We start from the raw sequence: 16,398 nt of genomic DNA on the forward strand, positions 1-16,398 counted from the left end.
ATTCAGATGCTGCTAAGCACTTAATTAATTCCAAGCCTACTCTTTCTAATAAGGATGGAGAAATTATTGATAGGTATGGGAAAAAGTTAATATTTCTGCAGCTTTGGTTTTCAGAACTTTAGATTTTCAGGCTCATATGTTAAAGTTTATTCTGACAAATTGTGTAACTATGGGGAATGTTTTATCTTCCATTTTCTTGTAAAGAAAAAATGCTTTAAATAACTTAGTTTACTCTATTGAATGAGTCACTAGTCATTGTTTACAGTGTGTTTATGACTCTTTTGATACTTCTTCAGGGCTATGGCAGCTGATACTGTTTTATAGAAGGTCTGCTTGGCTGCATTCTCAGAACCTCTGAGGTGATATAAAAAATGAGATTTTAGATTCTCCCTCGGATAGAGATTTAGTGTTTGGCCCCTCTAATTCAGAGGTGATGAAAACATGTGATGAAGGAAGCAAGCTGATTCAGGTAATCTCAAGATTTTTCAGCTCTTCATTTCCAAATGCACACATAATTTTTCTCATCTAATTTTGGAAAAAACAGAACACACAGTCTTAATACAATTCATTTAAACAGATGTTTAAGAAGTGGCAAGGGGGGTCCAAAATGAAGTCTCTAGACTCCTAAAACCAAGGACAGTCCAACAAGTCTGAATGACCTTGTGATCCCCTCCCACCCTGGCCTCTTTTCTCTTCCAGAAAGTCTGAATCTCTTTGCTTTCTCTTTGGCTACAGATTGTTCAGACAGATGGGTTCTGAAAATCATTCTTCAGGGTTACAGATGGAAGTGGAAAGAAATCCCTCCTTTCCCATGGATCACTCTTCATTTGTAGATCAGATTGTTTTGATTCCACCTCTTCTTCATCACATGGTTTCCCAAGGAATGACACAGCCAATTCTTCCTTCCCAGGTGGAGAAAGGGTTTTATTAAAGGATATTCATAGTGCCAAAAAAAAAAAACTTAGAAAAGAGTTCTGGATCTTTCTTTCCACAATCTGTTTGTGATATTGCCCAAATTCAAAATTATGTCACTTCAACCTACTAATTCTTCGTCTTTCTATTTTCCTGGTAACAGCAGACTTAAAATCCTTATCATTATATCCTTATCCAGACTTCAAGCGTTTCTTAAAGTTTTGTGTGACTGGATCACATTATCAGTTCTCTGCCTTACCTTTTGGGCTATCTACTACAACAAGAGTGTTCTGTCTAGAACAAATTATAGCTCATTGCAGGCTACAGGGTATCCACATTTTACCATATTTAGATAGTATGCTTATCTTTGCAGAATCTTTTTCAAAATATCAGGAATCTCTTTTTTGGTTGAGAGATCTCTTGCACAAGCTGGGATTCCAAGAAAACATTCAGAAGTCTTTATTGACTCCCTCACACAGGATTTTGTTTCTATGATGTCAACTAGACACCACAGTTCAAAGAGCATTCTTCCAGATGAAAAATAGATCTTTATTTAGATCTAATTCTAAGATTTTCCACTCAGACTTCAGTCACTACGAGGGAATTCTTTAGGATTTTGGGTCTCACCCATTCATTTGATGAATGTCATGATACCCTTGGTAAGACTCCACATGAGAAAGATACAATGGTGTCTGAAATCTCTTTGGTCTCAGCATCAGCACCCTTTATCTTTTCAGATCCCAATACTGAGGTTTGTCAGAAGAGAATTTTTTTTTGGTGAAGACAGCAGATATCCTTAAATGAACGTCTCTCCTTCTTAATCCCTGCTCCAAAGAAGTCAGTCACCACAGACTCTTTGGACTTTGTTTTGGGGAGTAGCTTCAGGAGGGATGAAAGTGCATGGAGTGTTGGACACTAAGGACAGACACAAGCTCATAAATATGAAAGAGATGCTTGCTCTGATCAAGGCACTCAACTCTCTCAAACATCTTTGGTCCCAGGGACCTCTTCAAGTAATTACAGACAATACCACAATCATGTGGTAGATCAACAAGCAAGGGGGAACCAAGTCATAACCCCTTTGCAAACTAGCTTGGGCTATAGCTTCACAGCAAAATCTCACTCTGCAAGCATCTTACACTCCATCAGAGCAAAACATGTGTGGCAGACAAGCTGAACAGGGCACACCCTCATGAATGGAAACTAGATCAGGGGTTCTTCCTCGATTTGATACATCTGAGGGGAGTTCCTCAAGTAGACCTCTTGGCTTCCTGTCTGAACAATCAACTGTCAAAATTCTGTTCCAGTATTCCATGCAAGAAGGCCTAGAAGATAAATTATTTTTCTTTAATTTTCTTTAGTTAGGAATTTTCCTGTATGCCTTTCCACCCTTTCCACTAATATCCAGTGTACCTCTGAAGATTCATAAGGAATTCCCAAAAATCATTGTGGTGACTCCCTTCTGGCCTAGGCAACCGAGGTTCTTCCTTCTTTTGGAAATGGCCATGGACAATTACCACAGGCTTCCTCACAGACTGGATCTACTAACACAAGAAGAGGGGTGCCTGATAAACTCTGACATCAATGATCTTCAACTGACTGCCTGGGTGACAGAGTCATAATTCATTTTACTTACCTGTTTTCTGGGGATATGCAGCAGGTACTAACTGAGACCAGAAAAGCTGCTACTAGAAATCATATATTAGCAAATGGAAAAGGTTTTCTAGTTGGTGGCAACAGAATAACCAGCTACCATTCAGGGCTAGTTGTTCTCTGGTTTTACAATAGTTTTGAGTTAGTATCCTGTGCCCTTCCTTATTCCTCTGTCAAGGTTCATTTATCAGCCATTTCAGCATGTCTGCGCATGGATCCTCCTCTTTCAAAACAATCTCATGTCAAAATGTTTTTGAAAGGGGGTTTTCATAAGAGTCCTCCAGGTAAGCCAGTAGCCCCCTCTTTGGGATCTGATTTTTTTGTTAAAGAAGTGAACACTTGCTCCATTTGAATCAGGCAATCTAACTAACTTGAGGATCTTAACATGGAAGATAGTTTTACTGATTGCTCTAATCACTGCAAAAAGGATATCTCAGTTGCAAGCTCTTATGGTGAGTCAGCCCTACCTCATTTCCATAGAGTCAGGGTTCCTTTGAGAAGTAATCCTTCTTTTATGCCTAATGTGTTATTGGAGTTTACTGTTGGCCAAACTATAAATCTTCCCATTTTCTTTCCTGAACCTAATAATGAGGGTGAAAAGATACTCCATACCTTGGATGTCCACAGACAGCTCAGGCACTATCTTGACAGAATTACATTTTTCAGATCTTTGGAACAGTTATTCATTCCTTGTGAAGGTAAGAAGAAAGGACAACTTGTGTAAAAACAGACTATTTTCAAATGGTTGCCTACGGCTATTACCTTTTTCTATAATAACCATGAAAAATCTGTTCCAGGCAGGGTCAAATTTATTTATTTTATTTTATTTATTTCACATTTGTTTATGGGGCTGTGGCTTCATCTATTCCTTTTTGGAAAGGGTTGGATTCTAGAAGTATTCTAGAAGTAGCCTGTTGTTCCTCTGTACATATTTTTGCAAAACACTATAAGATTGATTCCTTCTTTAGGTCTAGATTAAGCTTTGCTAGGATCATTGTCCAGGGGCTCCTGGACCCTTCTCCTTCCTCCTCCCAAATATAGTTAGCTGTGGTAATCTACCCATATAGCTAAGGCTACTGCAGTACTGATCAATGTGATGAACATAGTATAGTTGAGTAAGTTGAACTTACCATAAGGGTAGATGGCCAAATGATCACTGCTGTAGTAGCCACTCACTTCCTCCAACCCCCTTGTTTTTTGTTTTGTGTTTTATGACAGAGCATGGACATTTATTTTTTGTTATTCCTAGCTTAGTCCTTTCAGGGCTCAATCTCCCCTCTCTCTGCTGGCAGGAAAGCTCTGAAGGGTTTTATACCCAAGCTTGTCTGTTAGTTAGCTCATCACGATCTTTGAAAGCTGGCCAGCTGTTACACCCTTGTCAGGATATAACTCATATAACTAAAGGTACTGCATCTACTGTTATGGTAAGTTCAACTTATATAACTGTACTTTATTACTGTGTTATTTTAGAATGCTGATGATTGATGGTAGTTCCAATGATTTCAACAACTGGAATAATGGATTTTGTTTCATTTCTTGATCTGTTTTTAAGTTTGTTTGAATATTGTTATTTGCTTTACTTAAACTTTTAAGCCTATTTTAGTAATTCCACTAAATAACTGTACTGCAATTTGTCATTTAAGTGGGCTAACTGTTAGTATTAACACTAGTTTCTTTCTTTCATGGTGACTCAGAGTCAGGATAGTCCCACATGTGTGTTTGTTAAAGGCATAGGTCTCAACCTCTTAAGAGGTCAACGTGGAACACAGACCCTAACAATGTGTGACAAATGGTCAAAATGTGAACACCATATTTTTGCAATGTGTGAAACATGCCATCGCCATGGAGCATGGTAGAACATCAGTAAAGTTAATAAAACACACTTCTCAGATCCAAAACCTTTATTTTATAATCCATAATACCATAACGACACCATAAGTAAATGGAACAGCACTTTGCAAAAATAAAAATCACATTTGCTACATTTTGTAAACAGACATATTACAAGTCACACAAATGATTTTTGTTAGACCAAGTTAAACAGCATCCTGTCATACATCAGATGTAGACATATTGTATGCTGCTGTGGCTTTCTAGGCAGCCCTCTAAAACATATTTTGGCAGCTTAACATCACAGCAGTCCATTTATTCATTCATTTTAACTCCCAACAAGAGTTCAATGTTTTTACACTCAGAGACTGACACAGTTCAGTTTTCACTTTCTGCACCATGCTAAATGCTCTTTTCGCTTGTGCATTTGAGTGTGGCAAACAAAGTAGACTCATCATCAGCTGCTTAAAGAGTGGCAGTTTCCCTTCAGTGCAAAGGTCCCTCAGAAGGTGTGCCCAGTACTTTGACACACATGACTGGGGCCTATCTACCGGGCTTGTCAGATTCCCCATGTCCTCGATCTGATATTGAGTAAACTCATCAATTAATTGCTCAGCCTCAACATCATTTTCACACACACCCAGACAGAAATCAACATCCCTGACACAAGTCCTGAAGAAATGTCCATTTTGTTAGCTGGATTAGTAACTAATGCAGCATCTTTCAGTAAGTGATCCTGCATGGGAAACTTTTTCAGAATTTTCTGCAGCACTGCAGCATAAAAAAACTAACTTTTTTACAAAAGTTAAATTCATTGACTGTGCCAGCAATATCCTCCTCATGGCTGTTCGTGTACTGCTTGACTTCATAGCCAATACGCAGTTCTGCGTTTGGTAGAATACAGCTACTGTCAGTCAACGCTGACACATCACTGTGTTTGATTAGTCTGACAGCAGCTGCTGGTCTGAAGAGTCTGCCAGCATACTGCTGCAGCAGTTTATGCACAGTGGCATGCAGTGTCAGAAGCTGACTTTCTCAGCTCTGAAGCTGGATGTTGAACTCCAATAAGGGTTCCAGTGCATACTTAAGAAACACAAAAATCATATGCACTTCATGACTCTGCAATTTTTAGAAACTAAATCAATTTTAGCAGACCTTGGCTCTGCAGACAGAAAGTATGAATTTAGAGCTGGCCACTTGTCCAGGGTTCTGCTAATTACCTTAAGAAGACTGAGTCATCTAGTAGGTGCATGTCTAATGATCTTGAGGAGATCAGTATCTGGGAACAAAGCAAATTCTTACAGTTTTTGTTGTCTTTGTGCACTGTAACTGAAATGGCAGTACATATCTGATATAAGTTCTTTAAATGGTGAATGTAGTGCTTTTACAGCAGCCTTACTGCAGAGATCTGCCAAGTGACAGAGACATCCCATGTTTATAATTGTGGGCTTCACCTCCTTTAAATTAGTCAGTACAGAATTGTGTTTTCTAATCACTGAGGCAGCATTGTCTGAAAAAAAGCCCACAATGTTGGAAACCGGAATGTTAAGTTTTGTCAGAGTGGACATTAAAGCATCAAACATTGCTTGTCCAGTTCCTGACACACATTCTGACATAAGAAGGAACCGTATCACATTTTTGCTTGCCTTTTCATCAAGGCAACCAACAAGGATCACTAACAGTTTGGCACCTCCCATGTCTGTGCTTTGGTCCATATACACACAGAATGGTGATTTTTGGCAGGCTGCTGCAGCATCATTCTGGTAATGAGGCCCCAGAACCTCCCGTGCAATGCATGCTGCCTTCGTTGCTCCACATGTCATTTTCCGGAGAACATCTTGATCCTCTCCACACTTCTTCATAACTTTCAGGATATGTTTTCCTGCTGCAAATGATAAGTTGTGTTTAGCAAGGAGAGACACAAAACTAACCTCTGCTTCAACCATCTCTGTACTTGCTAAACTCTGAGGTCCAAAGAAATCCACCTTAGATTTTCCAGCTGCATGCTTGCAATTCTGCCTGTGTTTCTCACTGTTGGCATGTCATTGCAGATCATGTTGGTCCCCATGATGGAATGTGAAATCCATGTCACAAGTCTTGCAGAAGGCATATTTCAAACAGCGCTTACTCATAGAAAGCCAGTCAAAGGCACTTGCCCAACTTGGCTGAAAAATTGTGCATCTTATCTACTTTGGAGTGCGATCTGTATCTGCATCCCTGTCCTCATTGTAATCTGGGCAGTCTGTACCTAGCAGGTTTGTAAAACAGTGGTGTTAATCAATGAAAAACAAATGAGGCTATAGTGCAGAAAGGAAAATTAAAAAATCTCCTCAAAAGCAAAGACATGAAACAATAGGATCTAACCTACCCATAATCACTGAAAGTTTCCTGACTTTGCACCCTCTTCTCTTGCTCATGTCTGCTCCTTTTGTTTACTATAAAGGCCTGTATGATCAGATTATTCACTTCCTTGCTTTGACAATGACACTGTCACTCCTATAGTGCTCACTTGCCCACATAATCAGTGTTGCAGAAGGGAAGAGTGACTTTCATGACATTCAGAATTCTCAAAACACCCTTGATTATATCTCAAAATCCATGTCAAGGATAAATACATCCAGCTTAACAAATGCACTTGCAACACACACACACACACACACACACACACACACACACACACACACACACACACACACACACACATCATGGCAATACTACTTGGATATACACTGTTGGAAACTCCTGGTGTTCTGGTTGAAGTGTGATTCTCAAACAATCTGGAAATATATCGCTGATTGATAAGTATATTACTTGGCATTTTAACTTTTAAGAGTTCTGCATTGTCTTAATTTTGTCTGACTAAATTATTTTTTGCCTGACTGAATTATTTTATATATTTTCTGGCATTGTTTTCTCTTTCTCATCTGTCCTAAAACTGCTTCCCCCTATTCCTGTGGTGAAGTTTATAAAACTGGTCTAACAGCTTTTGTGTTATCTGATTGCTTCAAGGCTTGCTGATTTAAAAATAGTTTCTGTTTGTAAATTCCTGCATGCACTGTTGGAAACTCCTGGTGTTCTGGCTGAAGTGTGATTCTCAAACAATCTGGAAATATATCGCTGATTAATAAGTATATTTCTTGGCATTTTGACCTTTCAGAGTTCTGCATTGTCTTAATTTTGCCTGACTGAATTATTTTATATATTTTCTGGCATTGTTTCTGTTTCTCATCTGTCCTGAAACTGTTTTTCCCCTCTCCCCCACACTATTCTTGTGGTGTTGTTATAGTTGGTGGCTTTCAGTTGCCTGCCCCTACTGTAAATTTGATCTGGGACACCCCTCCCAGTCTAGTGTTCACTCTAGTTAAGACAGAGAGAACATTTGAGAAGGCCAACCCACTTAGGTTATTAACCTTGGTTTTTTCATCCGTTCCTTCTTCCTCTCTCCTTGCACTTTACTAAAGAAAAATGCACTTTATTTTGCTTTTGCCTCTTCTTAAAATTACTCAATTGCATTTATTCTGCTACATTTATTACTGCTTGTTAGTAGCCTGCTTAAATTGTAACTGTTATTCTAAGCCTTTGGTTGAAGCACTTGGGCTTCAGACCAGTTGTTTTACATTAAGAAGGTTTGTGGTATGCACTGTTGTGGAAGGACAGGTAGCTTTTTTCCTTCTAAGTTGGGAGTTGCTGATTGAAGGCTTAATGTCTGTTATTCTAAAAGTGTATTAATTCTGGTTTAAGCACTTGGGCTTTGGGCCAGTTATTTTACATTAAGAATGTTTAGTCTGCACTCTTCTGGGAGGATAGGGTAAATTCTGCCCTTATGAGATGGGAGTTTCTGGTTAAAGGCTTATTGTGCCTGCTTATTTGAACTGTTTCTTTCTGAAATCGGTATGTCTTGTTTGCTGTAGCATAGACTAAATTCAGACCTGCTGAATCTAGCTTTGTTTGTATAACTTGAGCACTAAACCAGACCATCTTTTTTGGAGATGGTTCCCCTGCACCCTAGTGGTAGGAGTGTGCAGTTAGAACTTGTCTGATCGAAGACTATTGGTTAATTTGTTTAAATTAGTGTGCTTACTTGTTACTGTTACATTAAAAAAATTTTCCCTTAGAACTAGCTAGTTTTTTTTTAGTTTTAGCACTAAAATCTGTTTCTTTGAGCTCAGCACTTGTTCAGAACTCATTGTAAGCACTAAATAAGCTACAAATTACTACAGCACTCAACTTTCCTCACTTGTCTGCAGGAAAACATATTTTAGTACTCAATAAATAAGCACCTATCCAGGCATGTCTAAGGGTCAGCTCCCGGTGTTTTCTCTTGTCTACCTGATGAATCTGGGCATCTTGGGGCAATGCAGCAATTGCCTCATGTACAGAGACAACCCTCTCCTCCTACCACTCAACACTACAACCTGTGAGAGATGCAGTAATATAGCCAAACTGGAAGCAAAGCTCTCTTCATCCAAGACTGGACTAGACAGTCAAGAGGAGAAGGTGAACACTTGCACCACACCATACTCATCACATAGTCCCTCAAAACCTACATCATCAAAACACACACATAGAAGCACAAAACACACACCTACATTCACGGAGGCTCTCAATACAAATCTGCTCAAGCAAGAGAGACCTCCAAAGCAGAAATGCAAGCAACCTCCATGCCCCCAACACAACCCAAATGACACATAGCCCACAAACTCAATGTGCCACTCAAACATAATCCATAAGGCATAACAATGTACCCAACACTCTAATCATAGGTGACTGTGTAGTTAGTCACACTGATGTTCCACTCACCAGGTTAAACAAGGAGAAAGTTACAGTCAGCTGCCTGTCAGGTGCCAGGATCCACCACATAACGCACACACTCAGGTCACTCCACAACAAGTACAAATATGACTCTGTCATTGTCCATGTTGGTGTGAATGACCTGAGATGTAACTCCCTGGACTACACGAAAAGAGACATGGAGGAGCTCTCTGATCTTGTAGCCCAGGCAGGTATGACCCCAGCCCTGAGTAGCATCCTGCCATCACCCAAAATGATACCACAGTACAAGGACAAAATGATTGACTTCAACAATTGACTAAGCTTCTGGTGTCATTCTAAGGGAGTCCAGTATCTGTCTGCCTGGGATGGCATGTTCAAAAGACCATGATGCTTTGCCAGGGATGGCCTGCACCTGTCACCCTTGGGATCCCAGATACTGTCTAAGACTCTTGCCACCCCTATAGTGTCTTTTTTATGCAAGGTTCAAATGACAAATTCACCACCGTAACAGGTACAAGCAAGCAAAATCTGAGGGTAATGCTACTCAATGCCAGAAGTATAAAATTCAAAATGCATTCACTCGATGCACACCTTAAAGTGGAAAACATCGACATCTGTGCAGTAACATAGACCTGGTTCAAGGCTGCAGAGAGCACTCCTGCATTACCAGGCTATAATTCATACCACACCTTTCGGTCACCTAACCTGGACTGAAATACTAAAGGTGGAGGTGTGTCCATATCCATTAAGGATATCCACACCTCCAGGCTAGTTGCCCAGCATAAAGCATCCAACATTATCCAAGTGCAACTAACTCTGGGCAAGACCGCAATCCAAATTGTAACTTGCTACAGATCCCCCACCATGCCCCAGGATTCCCACTCCTCATTTCATGATACACTGGAAAATATTAAGGTACATCCCAACATCCTAATAATGGGTGGTTTCAACTACCCCACCATTAACTGGGAAAATTACTCATGTACCAACTCTCTTGCTCAACATTTTCTGGAATTCATAAATTCCAATGTTTTGGATCAAATTATCCACACCCCCACCAGGGGCAGCAATATCCTAGACCTGGTCAATACCAACATGGGTGACCGGTGTTCCACACCAGAGGTCAATTCCTCATTGGTCAGATCTGACCACAAGCTAAACACCCTAGACATCCACATCCCGCCCCCACAACCCATTAGGGAAACCACCATAAAATATTTCTCCAAAGCGATCTTCATGCTTCTTAAATGACAAATTTAATGACACCCATGCAGATGGACAATAGAGGTACAACTGCTGAATCCTACACAAATGCACTTTATAAGCACTTACATGAGTGCATGGATCATGCTATCCCTTACAGAACCAAGATGCTATCCTCCAAAAAAAGGAAGCCAATCTGGTGGTCCCCTGCCATAAACAAACTCTACAACAGAAGAAATAAACTGTTGCAAAAAAGAGTAAAATACCATGATTGGAGGAACTCCCTGGTCAGCTACGGCAAGAAGCTGAGATCCCTCATAAAATCCTCCAAAGCGAGTTATGAAAACAAAATCACCACTGATTCTAAAGACAACCAAAAATCATTCTATAGCTATGTCAAGAATCTCAATGGTAACACTCAGATCCGCTCTGAGTTACAGCACAATGGCACTAAATATACAGAACCAACTGATATTGCCAACATCTAGCAGATAGGTTCAATGCTAACTTTACCCCCCTCTCACCCCCCTAAAGGGCCCATCTCTATACCGGAAGAATAGAAAGTTCCTGTAATCACGGCTGCACAGGTAAAAACCACACTTTCCAAAGCCAAGAACACAGCATCCATGGGACGTGACAACATCCCAAGCTGCATTCTACACGGAACTGCAGAATGAACTGGCACCCCACCTAAGCACCATATTCCATCATAGCCTCATCTCAGGCTTTGTGCCCACTGAATGGTGCATAGCAATGGTTATCCCACTCTACAAAGGGGGAGCCACCATGGACCCCAGGAACTACCACCCCATTAGCCTAATGAGCCTTGTCTGCAAGACCATGGAACGTATCATCATGGAACTTATAAACAAAGACATTGATAATCTCCAAACTCTAGACCCCACCCTGTTTGGGTTTGTAAAAGTTAGTTCATGTCTCCTAAACTTGATAGACTTCTTTGAAGCAGTCATCAAAGCCATGGACGAGGGTAAGGTGGTTCACACAGCCTACCTAAATCTCGCCAAGGCTTTTGACACCATCCCCCACTGTGGAATTATAGATAAACTCACTAAACTAAGTATAAATCCCTATGTTACAAGATGGGTTGCCAAATGGCTCACTGAAAGAACCTAGACTGTGAAAGTAGCAGACTCCAAATCTGACTTCAGACCAGTGACAACTGGAGTACCACAGGGTTCAGTCCTGGGTCCTCTTCTGTTTGCTATCTACTTTTCTGAAGTGCAGGCTAACATAGAAGGTCTTTGGCTAATGAAGTTTGCAGATGACTGTAACCTAGGGACCATAATCAAAACTCCTAATGATGTGGACATCCTTCAAAAGGGCCTCACTGAGGCAGATGCCTGGTGTCAAAGCCATGGCCTCAAGCTTATTGCCAAAAAGTGCATTTTCATCCCCTTTGGTAAAAACTCTGTATCCATGAGCTACTACATAGGTGGTAGTCTACTTAACACTGAAAGTGTGATAAGAGACCTTGGGACACAGGTGGACAGTAGTCTCTCCTTTGATAATCACATCACCACAGTAATCAGAAAATCCTTCTATGTGGCACACCTCATCACAAAAGGTTTCTCATCCAGGAAAAAAGAGGTCATTGTTCCCATCTACTCGTCACTCATTAGACCCATTATAGAGTACAATGCCCCTTTTGGTATGTACCTCACAAGACATCTACAACAATTGGAAAGACCACAGAAATACCTCACAAAGAGGTTTACCAGCCTCAAGCAGATGCCCTACGCAGACTGTCTCAAAAAACTCCAGCTTTACTCTGTCGCATATCGCCTACTCAGAGGCGATCCCTGCCTAACATACAAAGCTATGTCAAACCCAGAGCTGTTGGGCATGCTCCACTTAAAGAAATCCCAATACCTCTGAGCTACATGCTCTAGGGACCTAAACCTTGTCACCACAATAAACAGAACATGCTGGAGGGATAGATTCTTGTCCAAGAGACTTCCCATACTCTGGAACAAACTACCTATCTATATCAAACAAAGCTCCTCATTAGCACTCTTCAAGAAAAATCTTGATGATTGGATGGGAAATAGAAACTTCACCCCGGGGATTACCTCTATGGCTTTGCTCGACACGGACACAGGAAAATAATTTTCTTGGGTGGCGAAAGCCAGGGTAATTTTTTGGCTAGGCATATACAGGCCCTAGTGCCAATAGTCTAGTACCTACCTATGAACCTACGGATTTTCATTCACCACTTTAAATATGTTCTACCCCTGTCCTACAGCCAGGTCTGGGCCTGGCAAAGATGCCTAAAATGGGTACTTAAAAAACAGAGCCCTCTGTACTTTTACAAGAATGTGCCATTTAAGACATCATGCCTTGGAACAGTTATGGCTAAAGAATGCAAAATCAGGTTACAATCTAAAGTTCTACCAGAAAACAAAACCAGATACTTTAAAGCATCTCATTATTATAAATAACTCACTTTTGACATCCATCCTGACATACCTCTCAGCCTCTTAGTGCAAGAAATCTGGACAAAGCCCAACATAATAGGGGGACAAGCAGCACAAAAATAGAGACACTTTAAATATTGCACTTATAAACTTAGAAATATTGCTCTTATAAACTCTTGGCATACACTTTCTGCAAAAAAAATGGCAATTACTTTTGGAGACAGTACTAAGGGGACATGCAACACAAACATAGAAACACTTTAAACATTGCTCTTATAAACTTAGAAATATTGGTTTATAGGTTCATAGGTAGGTACTAGGCTATCAGTCCAAGGGCTTAAGTAAGCCTAGCCAACAAGGTTCCCTGTCTTAGGCCACCCAAGAAAGTTAATTTCCTGTGCCCCTGTTGAGCAGATCCACAGAAGTGATCCCCAGAGTGCATTTCCTATTTCCCATCCACTCATCAAGATTTTTCTTGAAGAGTGCTAATGAGGAACTTTGATTAACATAGATGAGGAGCTTGTTCCAGAGGATAGGAAGTCTCTGGGACAGGAATCTATCCCTCCAGCATGTCCTTTTTATTGTGGTGACAAGGTTTAGGTCCCTACAGCATGTAGCTCAGAGGGATTGGGATTTCCTTTGGTGTAGCATGTCCAACAGCTCTGGGTTTAACATAGCTTTATATGTTAGGCAGAGATCTCCTCAGAGTAGGTGATATGCTACAGAGTAAAGCTGGAGTTTTTTTAGATGGTCAGTGTAGGGCACCTGTTTGAGGCCAGTAATCTTCTTTGTGAAGTATTTCTGTGTCCTTTCCAGCTGCTGCAGATGTCTTGTGAGGTGCATTCCAACAGGGGCATTGTACTCTATAATGGGTCTAATGAGTGCCAAGCAGAGGGGAACAATGACCTCCTTTTTCCTGGATGAGAACCCTTTTGTGATGATGTGTGCCACATAGAAGGATTTTCTGACTACCGTGGCAATGTGATTATTAAAGGGCATACTACTATCCACCTGGGTCCCTAGGTCTCTTATCACATATTCAGAGTTAAGTAGACTGTCATTTATGTGGTAGTTCATGGTTACAGAGTTTTTACCAAAGGGGATGAAAATGCACTTTTTGGTATTAAGCTTGAGGCCATGCCTCTGACACCAGGCATCTGTCTCAGTGAGGCCATTCTGTAGGTTGTCCACATCATTTGGGGACTCGAATATTACTCCTAGTTTGTAGTCATCTGAGAACGTCATTAGCCAGAGGCCTTCTGTGTTAGCCTGCACTTCAAAGAAGTAGATACCAAACAGGAGAGGTCCCAGGACTAAACCCTGTGTTACTCCACTTGTCACTGGTTTGAAGTCAGATTTGGAGTCTGCAGCTTTTACAGTGTGGGTTCTGTCAGTGAGCCAGTTTGCAAACCATCTTGTGATGTAGGGATTTTTACCTAGTTTAGTGCGTTTAGCTATAATTCCAGAATAGGGAATGGTGTTGAAAGCCTTGGCGAGGTCAAGATAGGCTGTATGAAACACCTTACTCTCGTCTAAGGCTTTGGTGACTGCCTCAAAGAAGTCAATCAGGTTCAGAAGGCATGATCTGCCTTTCACAAACCCAAACTGGGTGGTGTCTAGAGTTTGGAGGTTACCAATTTCTTTGTTTATGAGTTCCATGGTGATACATTCCATGGCCCTGCAAACCAGGCTCATCAGGCTAATAGGGCGATAGTTCCCAGGATCAGTGGTGGCTCCACCTTTGCGGAGTGGGATAACTGTTGCTGTGCGCCATTCAGTGGGCACAAATCCTGATGTGAAACTATGATTGAACATGGTGCTTAGGTGGGGAGCCAGTTCATTCTGAAGTTCATGTAAAATGCAGCCTGGGATGTTGTCCAGTCCCATGGATGCTGTTTTTGGTTTTAGAGAATGCAGCTTTTACCTGCATAGATGTGATTACAGGGACTCTGCATTTTTCCTGTATAGATATGGGCCCTTTAGGGGTTGAGAGGGGGGTAAAGTTAGCACTGAATCTATCAGCCAGGATGTTGGCAATATCAGTTGGTTCTGTAATTTACATGCCGTTGTGCTGTAACTCAGAGCAGATCTGGGTGTTGCCATTGAGATTCTTGACATAGCTATAGAATGATTTGTGGTTGCCCTTAGAATCAGTGGTGATTTTGTTTTCATAGCTAGCTTTGGAAGATCTTATGAAGGATCTCAGTTTCTTACTGAGGCTGACCAGGGAGCTCTTCCACTTATGGGATTTTACTCTCTTTTGCAACAGTTTCTTCCTTCTGTTTTATAGTTTGTTTATGGCAGGAGACCACCAGATTGGCTTCCTTTTTTTGGAGGATAGTGTCTTTGTTCTGTTTGGGATAGCATGATCCATGGACCCTTGTATAAGTGCTTATAGAGTGCATTTGTGTGGGATACAGCAGTCGTAACTGCATTGTCCATCTGCATGGGTGTCATGAAGTTCACCACTTCTGTCTTAAGAAGCATGAAGTTGGCTTTGGAGACATTTTTTACCATGGTTTCCTTAATGGTGGGTGGGGCAGGATGCGGATATCTAGGGTGATTAGCTTATGGTCGGATCTGACCAATGAGGAGTTGACTTCAGGTGTGGAGCACCGGTCACTCATGTTGGTAATGACTTGGTCTGGGATATTGTTGCCCCTGGTGGGGGTGTGGATAAGTTAACTCAGGGCATTGGAATTTCTGAATTCCAGAAAGCATTGAGCGAAGGAGTTGGTACATGAATAGTTTTCCCAGTTAATGGTGGGGTAGTTGAAATCATCTATTATTAGGGTGTTTGGTTGAACCCTAATATTTTTCAGTATATCAAGAAAAGAGGAGTGGGAATACTGGGGCATGGTGGGGGATCTGTAGCAAGCTACAATTTGGATTGCAGTTTTGCCCAGAGTTAGTTGCACTTGGATAACCTCGGATGCATTATGCTGCACAACTAGCCTGGAGGTGTGGATATCCTTAATGAATATGGACACACCTCCGCCTTTGGTGTTCTGGTCCAGATTAGATGGCCGAAAAGTGTTGTATGAGTTATAGCTTGGTAATGCTGGGGTACTCTCTAGAGCCTTGAACTAGGTTTCAGTCACTGCACAGATATCAATGTTCTCCATTTTAAGGAGTGCCTCGAGTGAGTGCATTTTGATATTTAGACTTCTAGCATTGAGTAGCATTATCCTCAGTTTTTGCTTGCCTGTTCCTGTTATGGTGGTGAATTTGTCATTTGAACCTTACCTAAAAAAGGCACTATAGGGGCGGAGAATCTCAGGGGCAACATGTGCAGGCCATCTCTGGCAAAGCATCATGGTCTGTCGATCGTGTCATCACAGGCAGACAGATACTGGATCCCTTTAGAATGACACCAAAAGCTTAGCCAATTGTTGAAGTCAATCATTTTGTCCTTGTACTGCGGTATCATTCCGGGCGATGGCAGGATTCTAGTCAAGGCTAGGGTCATACCTGCTGTTGGGCTACAAGATCAGAGAGCTCTTTCATGTCTCTTTTCATGTAGTCCAGGGAGGTACGTCTCAGGTCGTTCACACCAACATGGACAATGACAGAGTCATATTTGTACTTGTTG

This window comes from Protopterus annectens, chromosome 2.part0 (assembly GCF_019279795.1).
Source record: "Protopterus annectens isolate FY-2018-M chromosome 2.part0, PAN1.0, whole genome shotgun sequence".
Classification (NCBI taxonomy): domain Eukaryota; kingdom Metazoa; phylum Chordata; order Ceratodontiformes; family Protopteridae; genus Protopterus; species Protopterus annectens.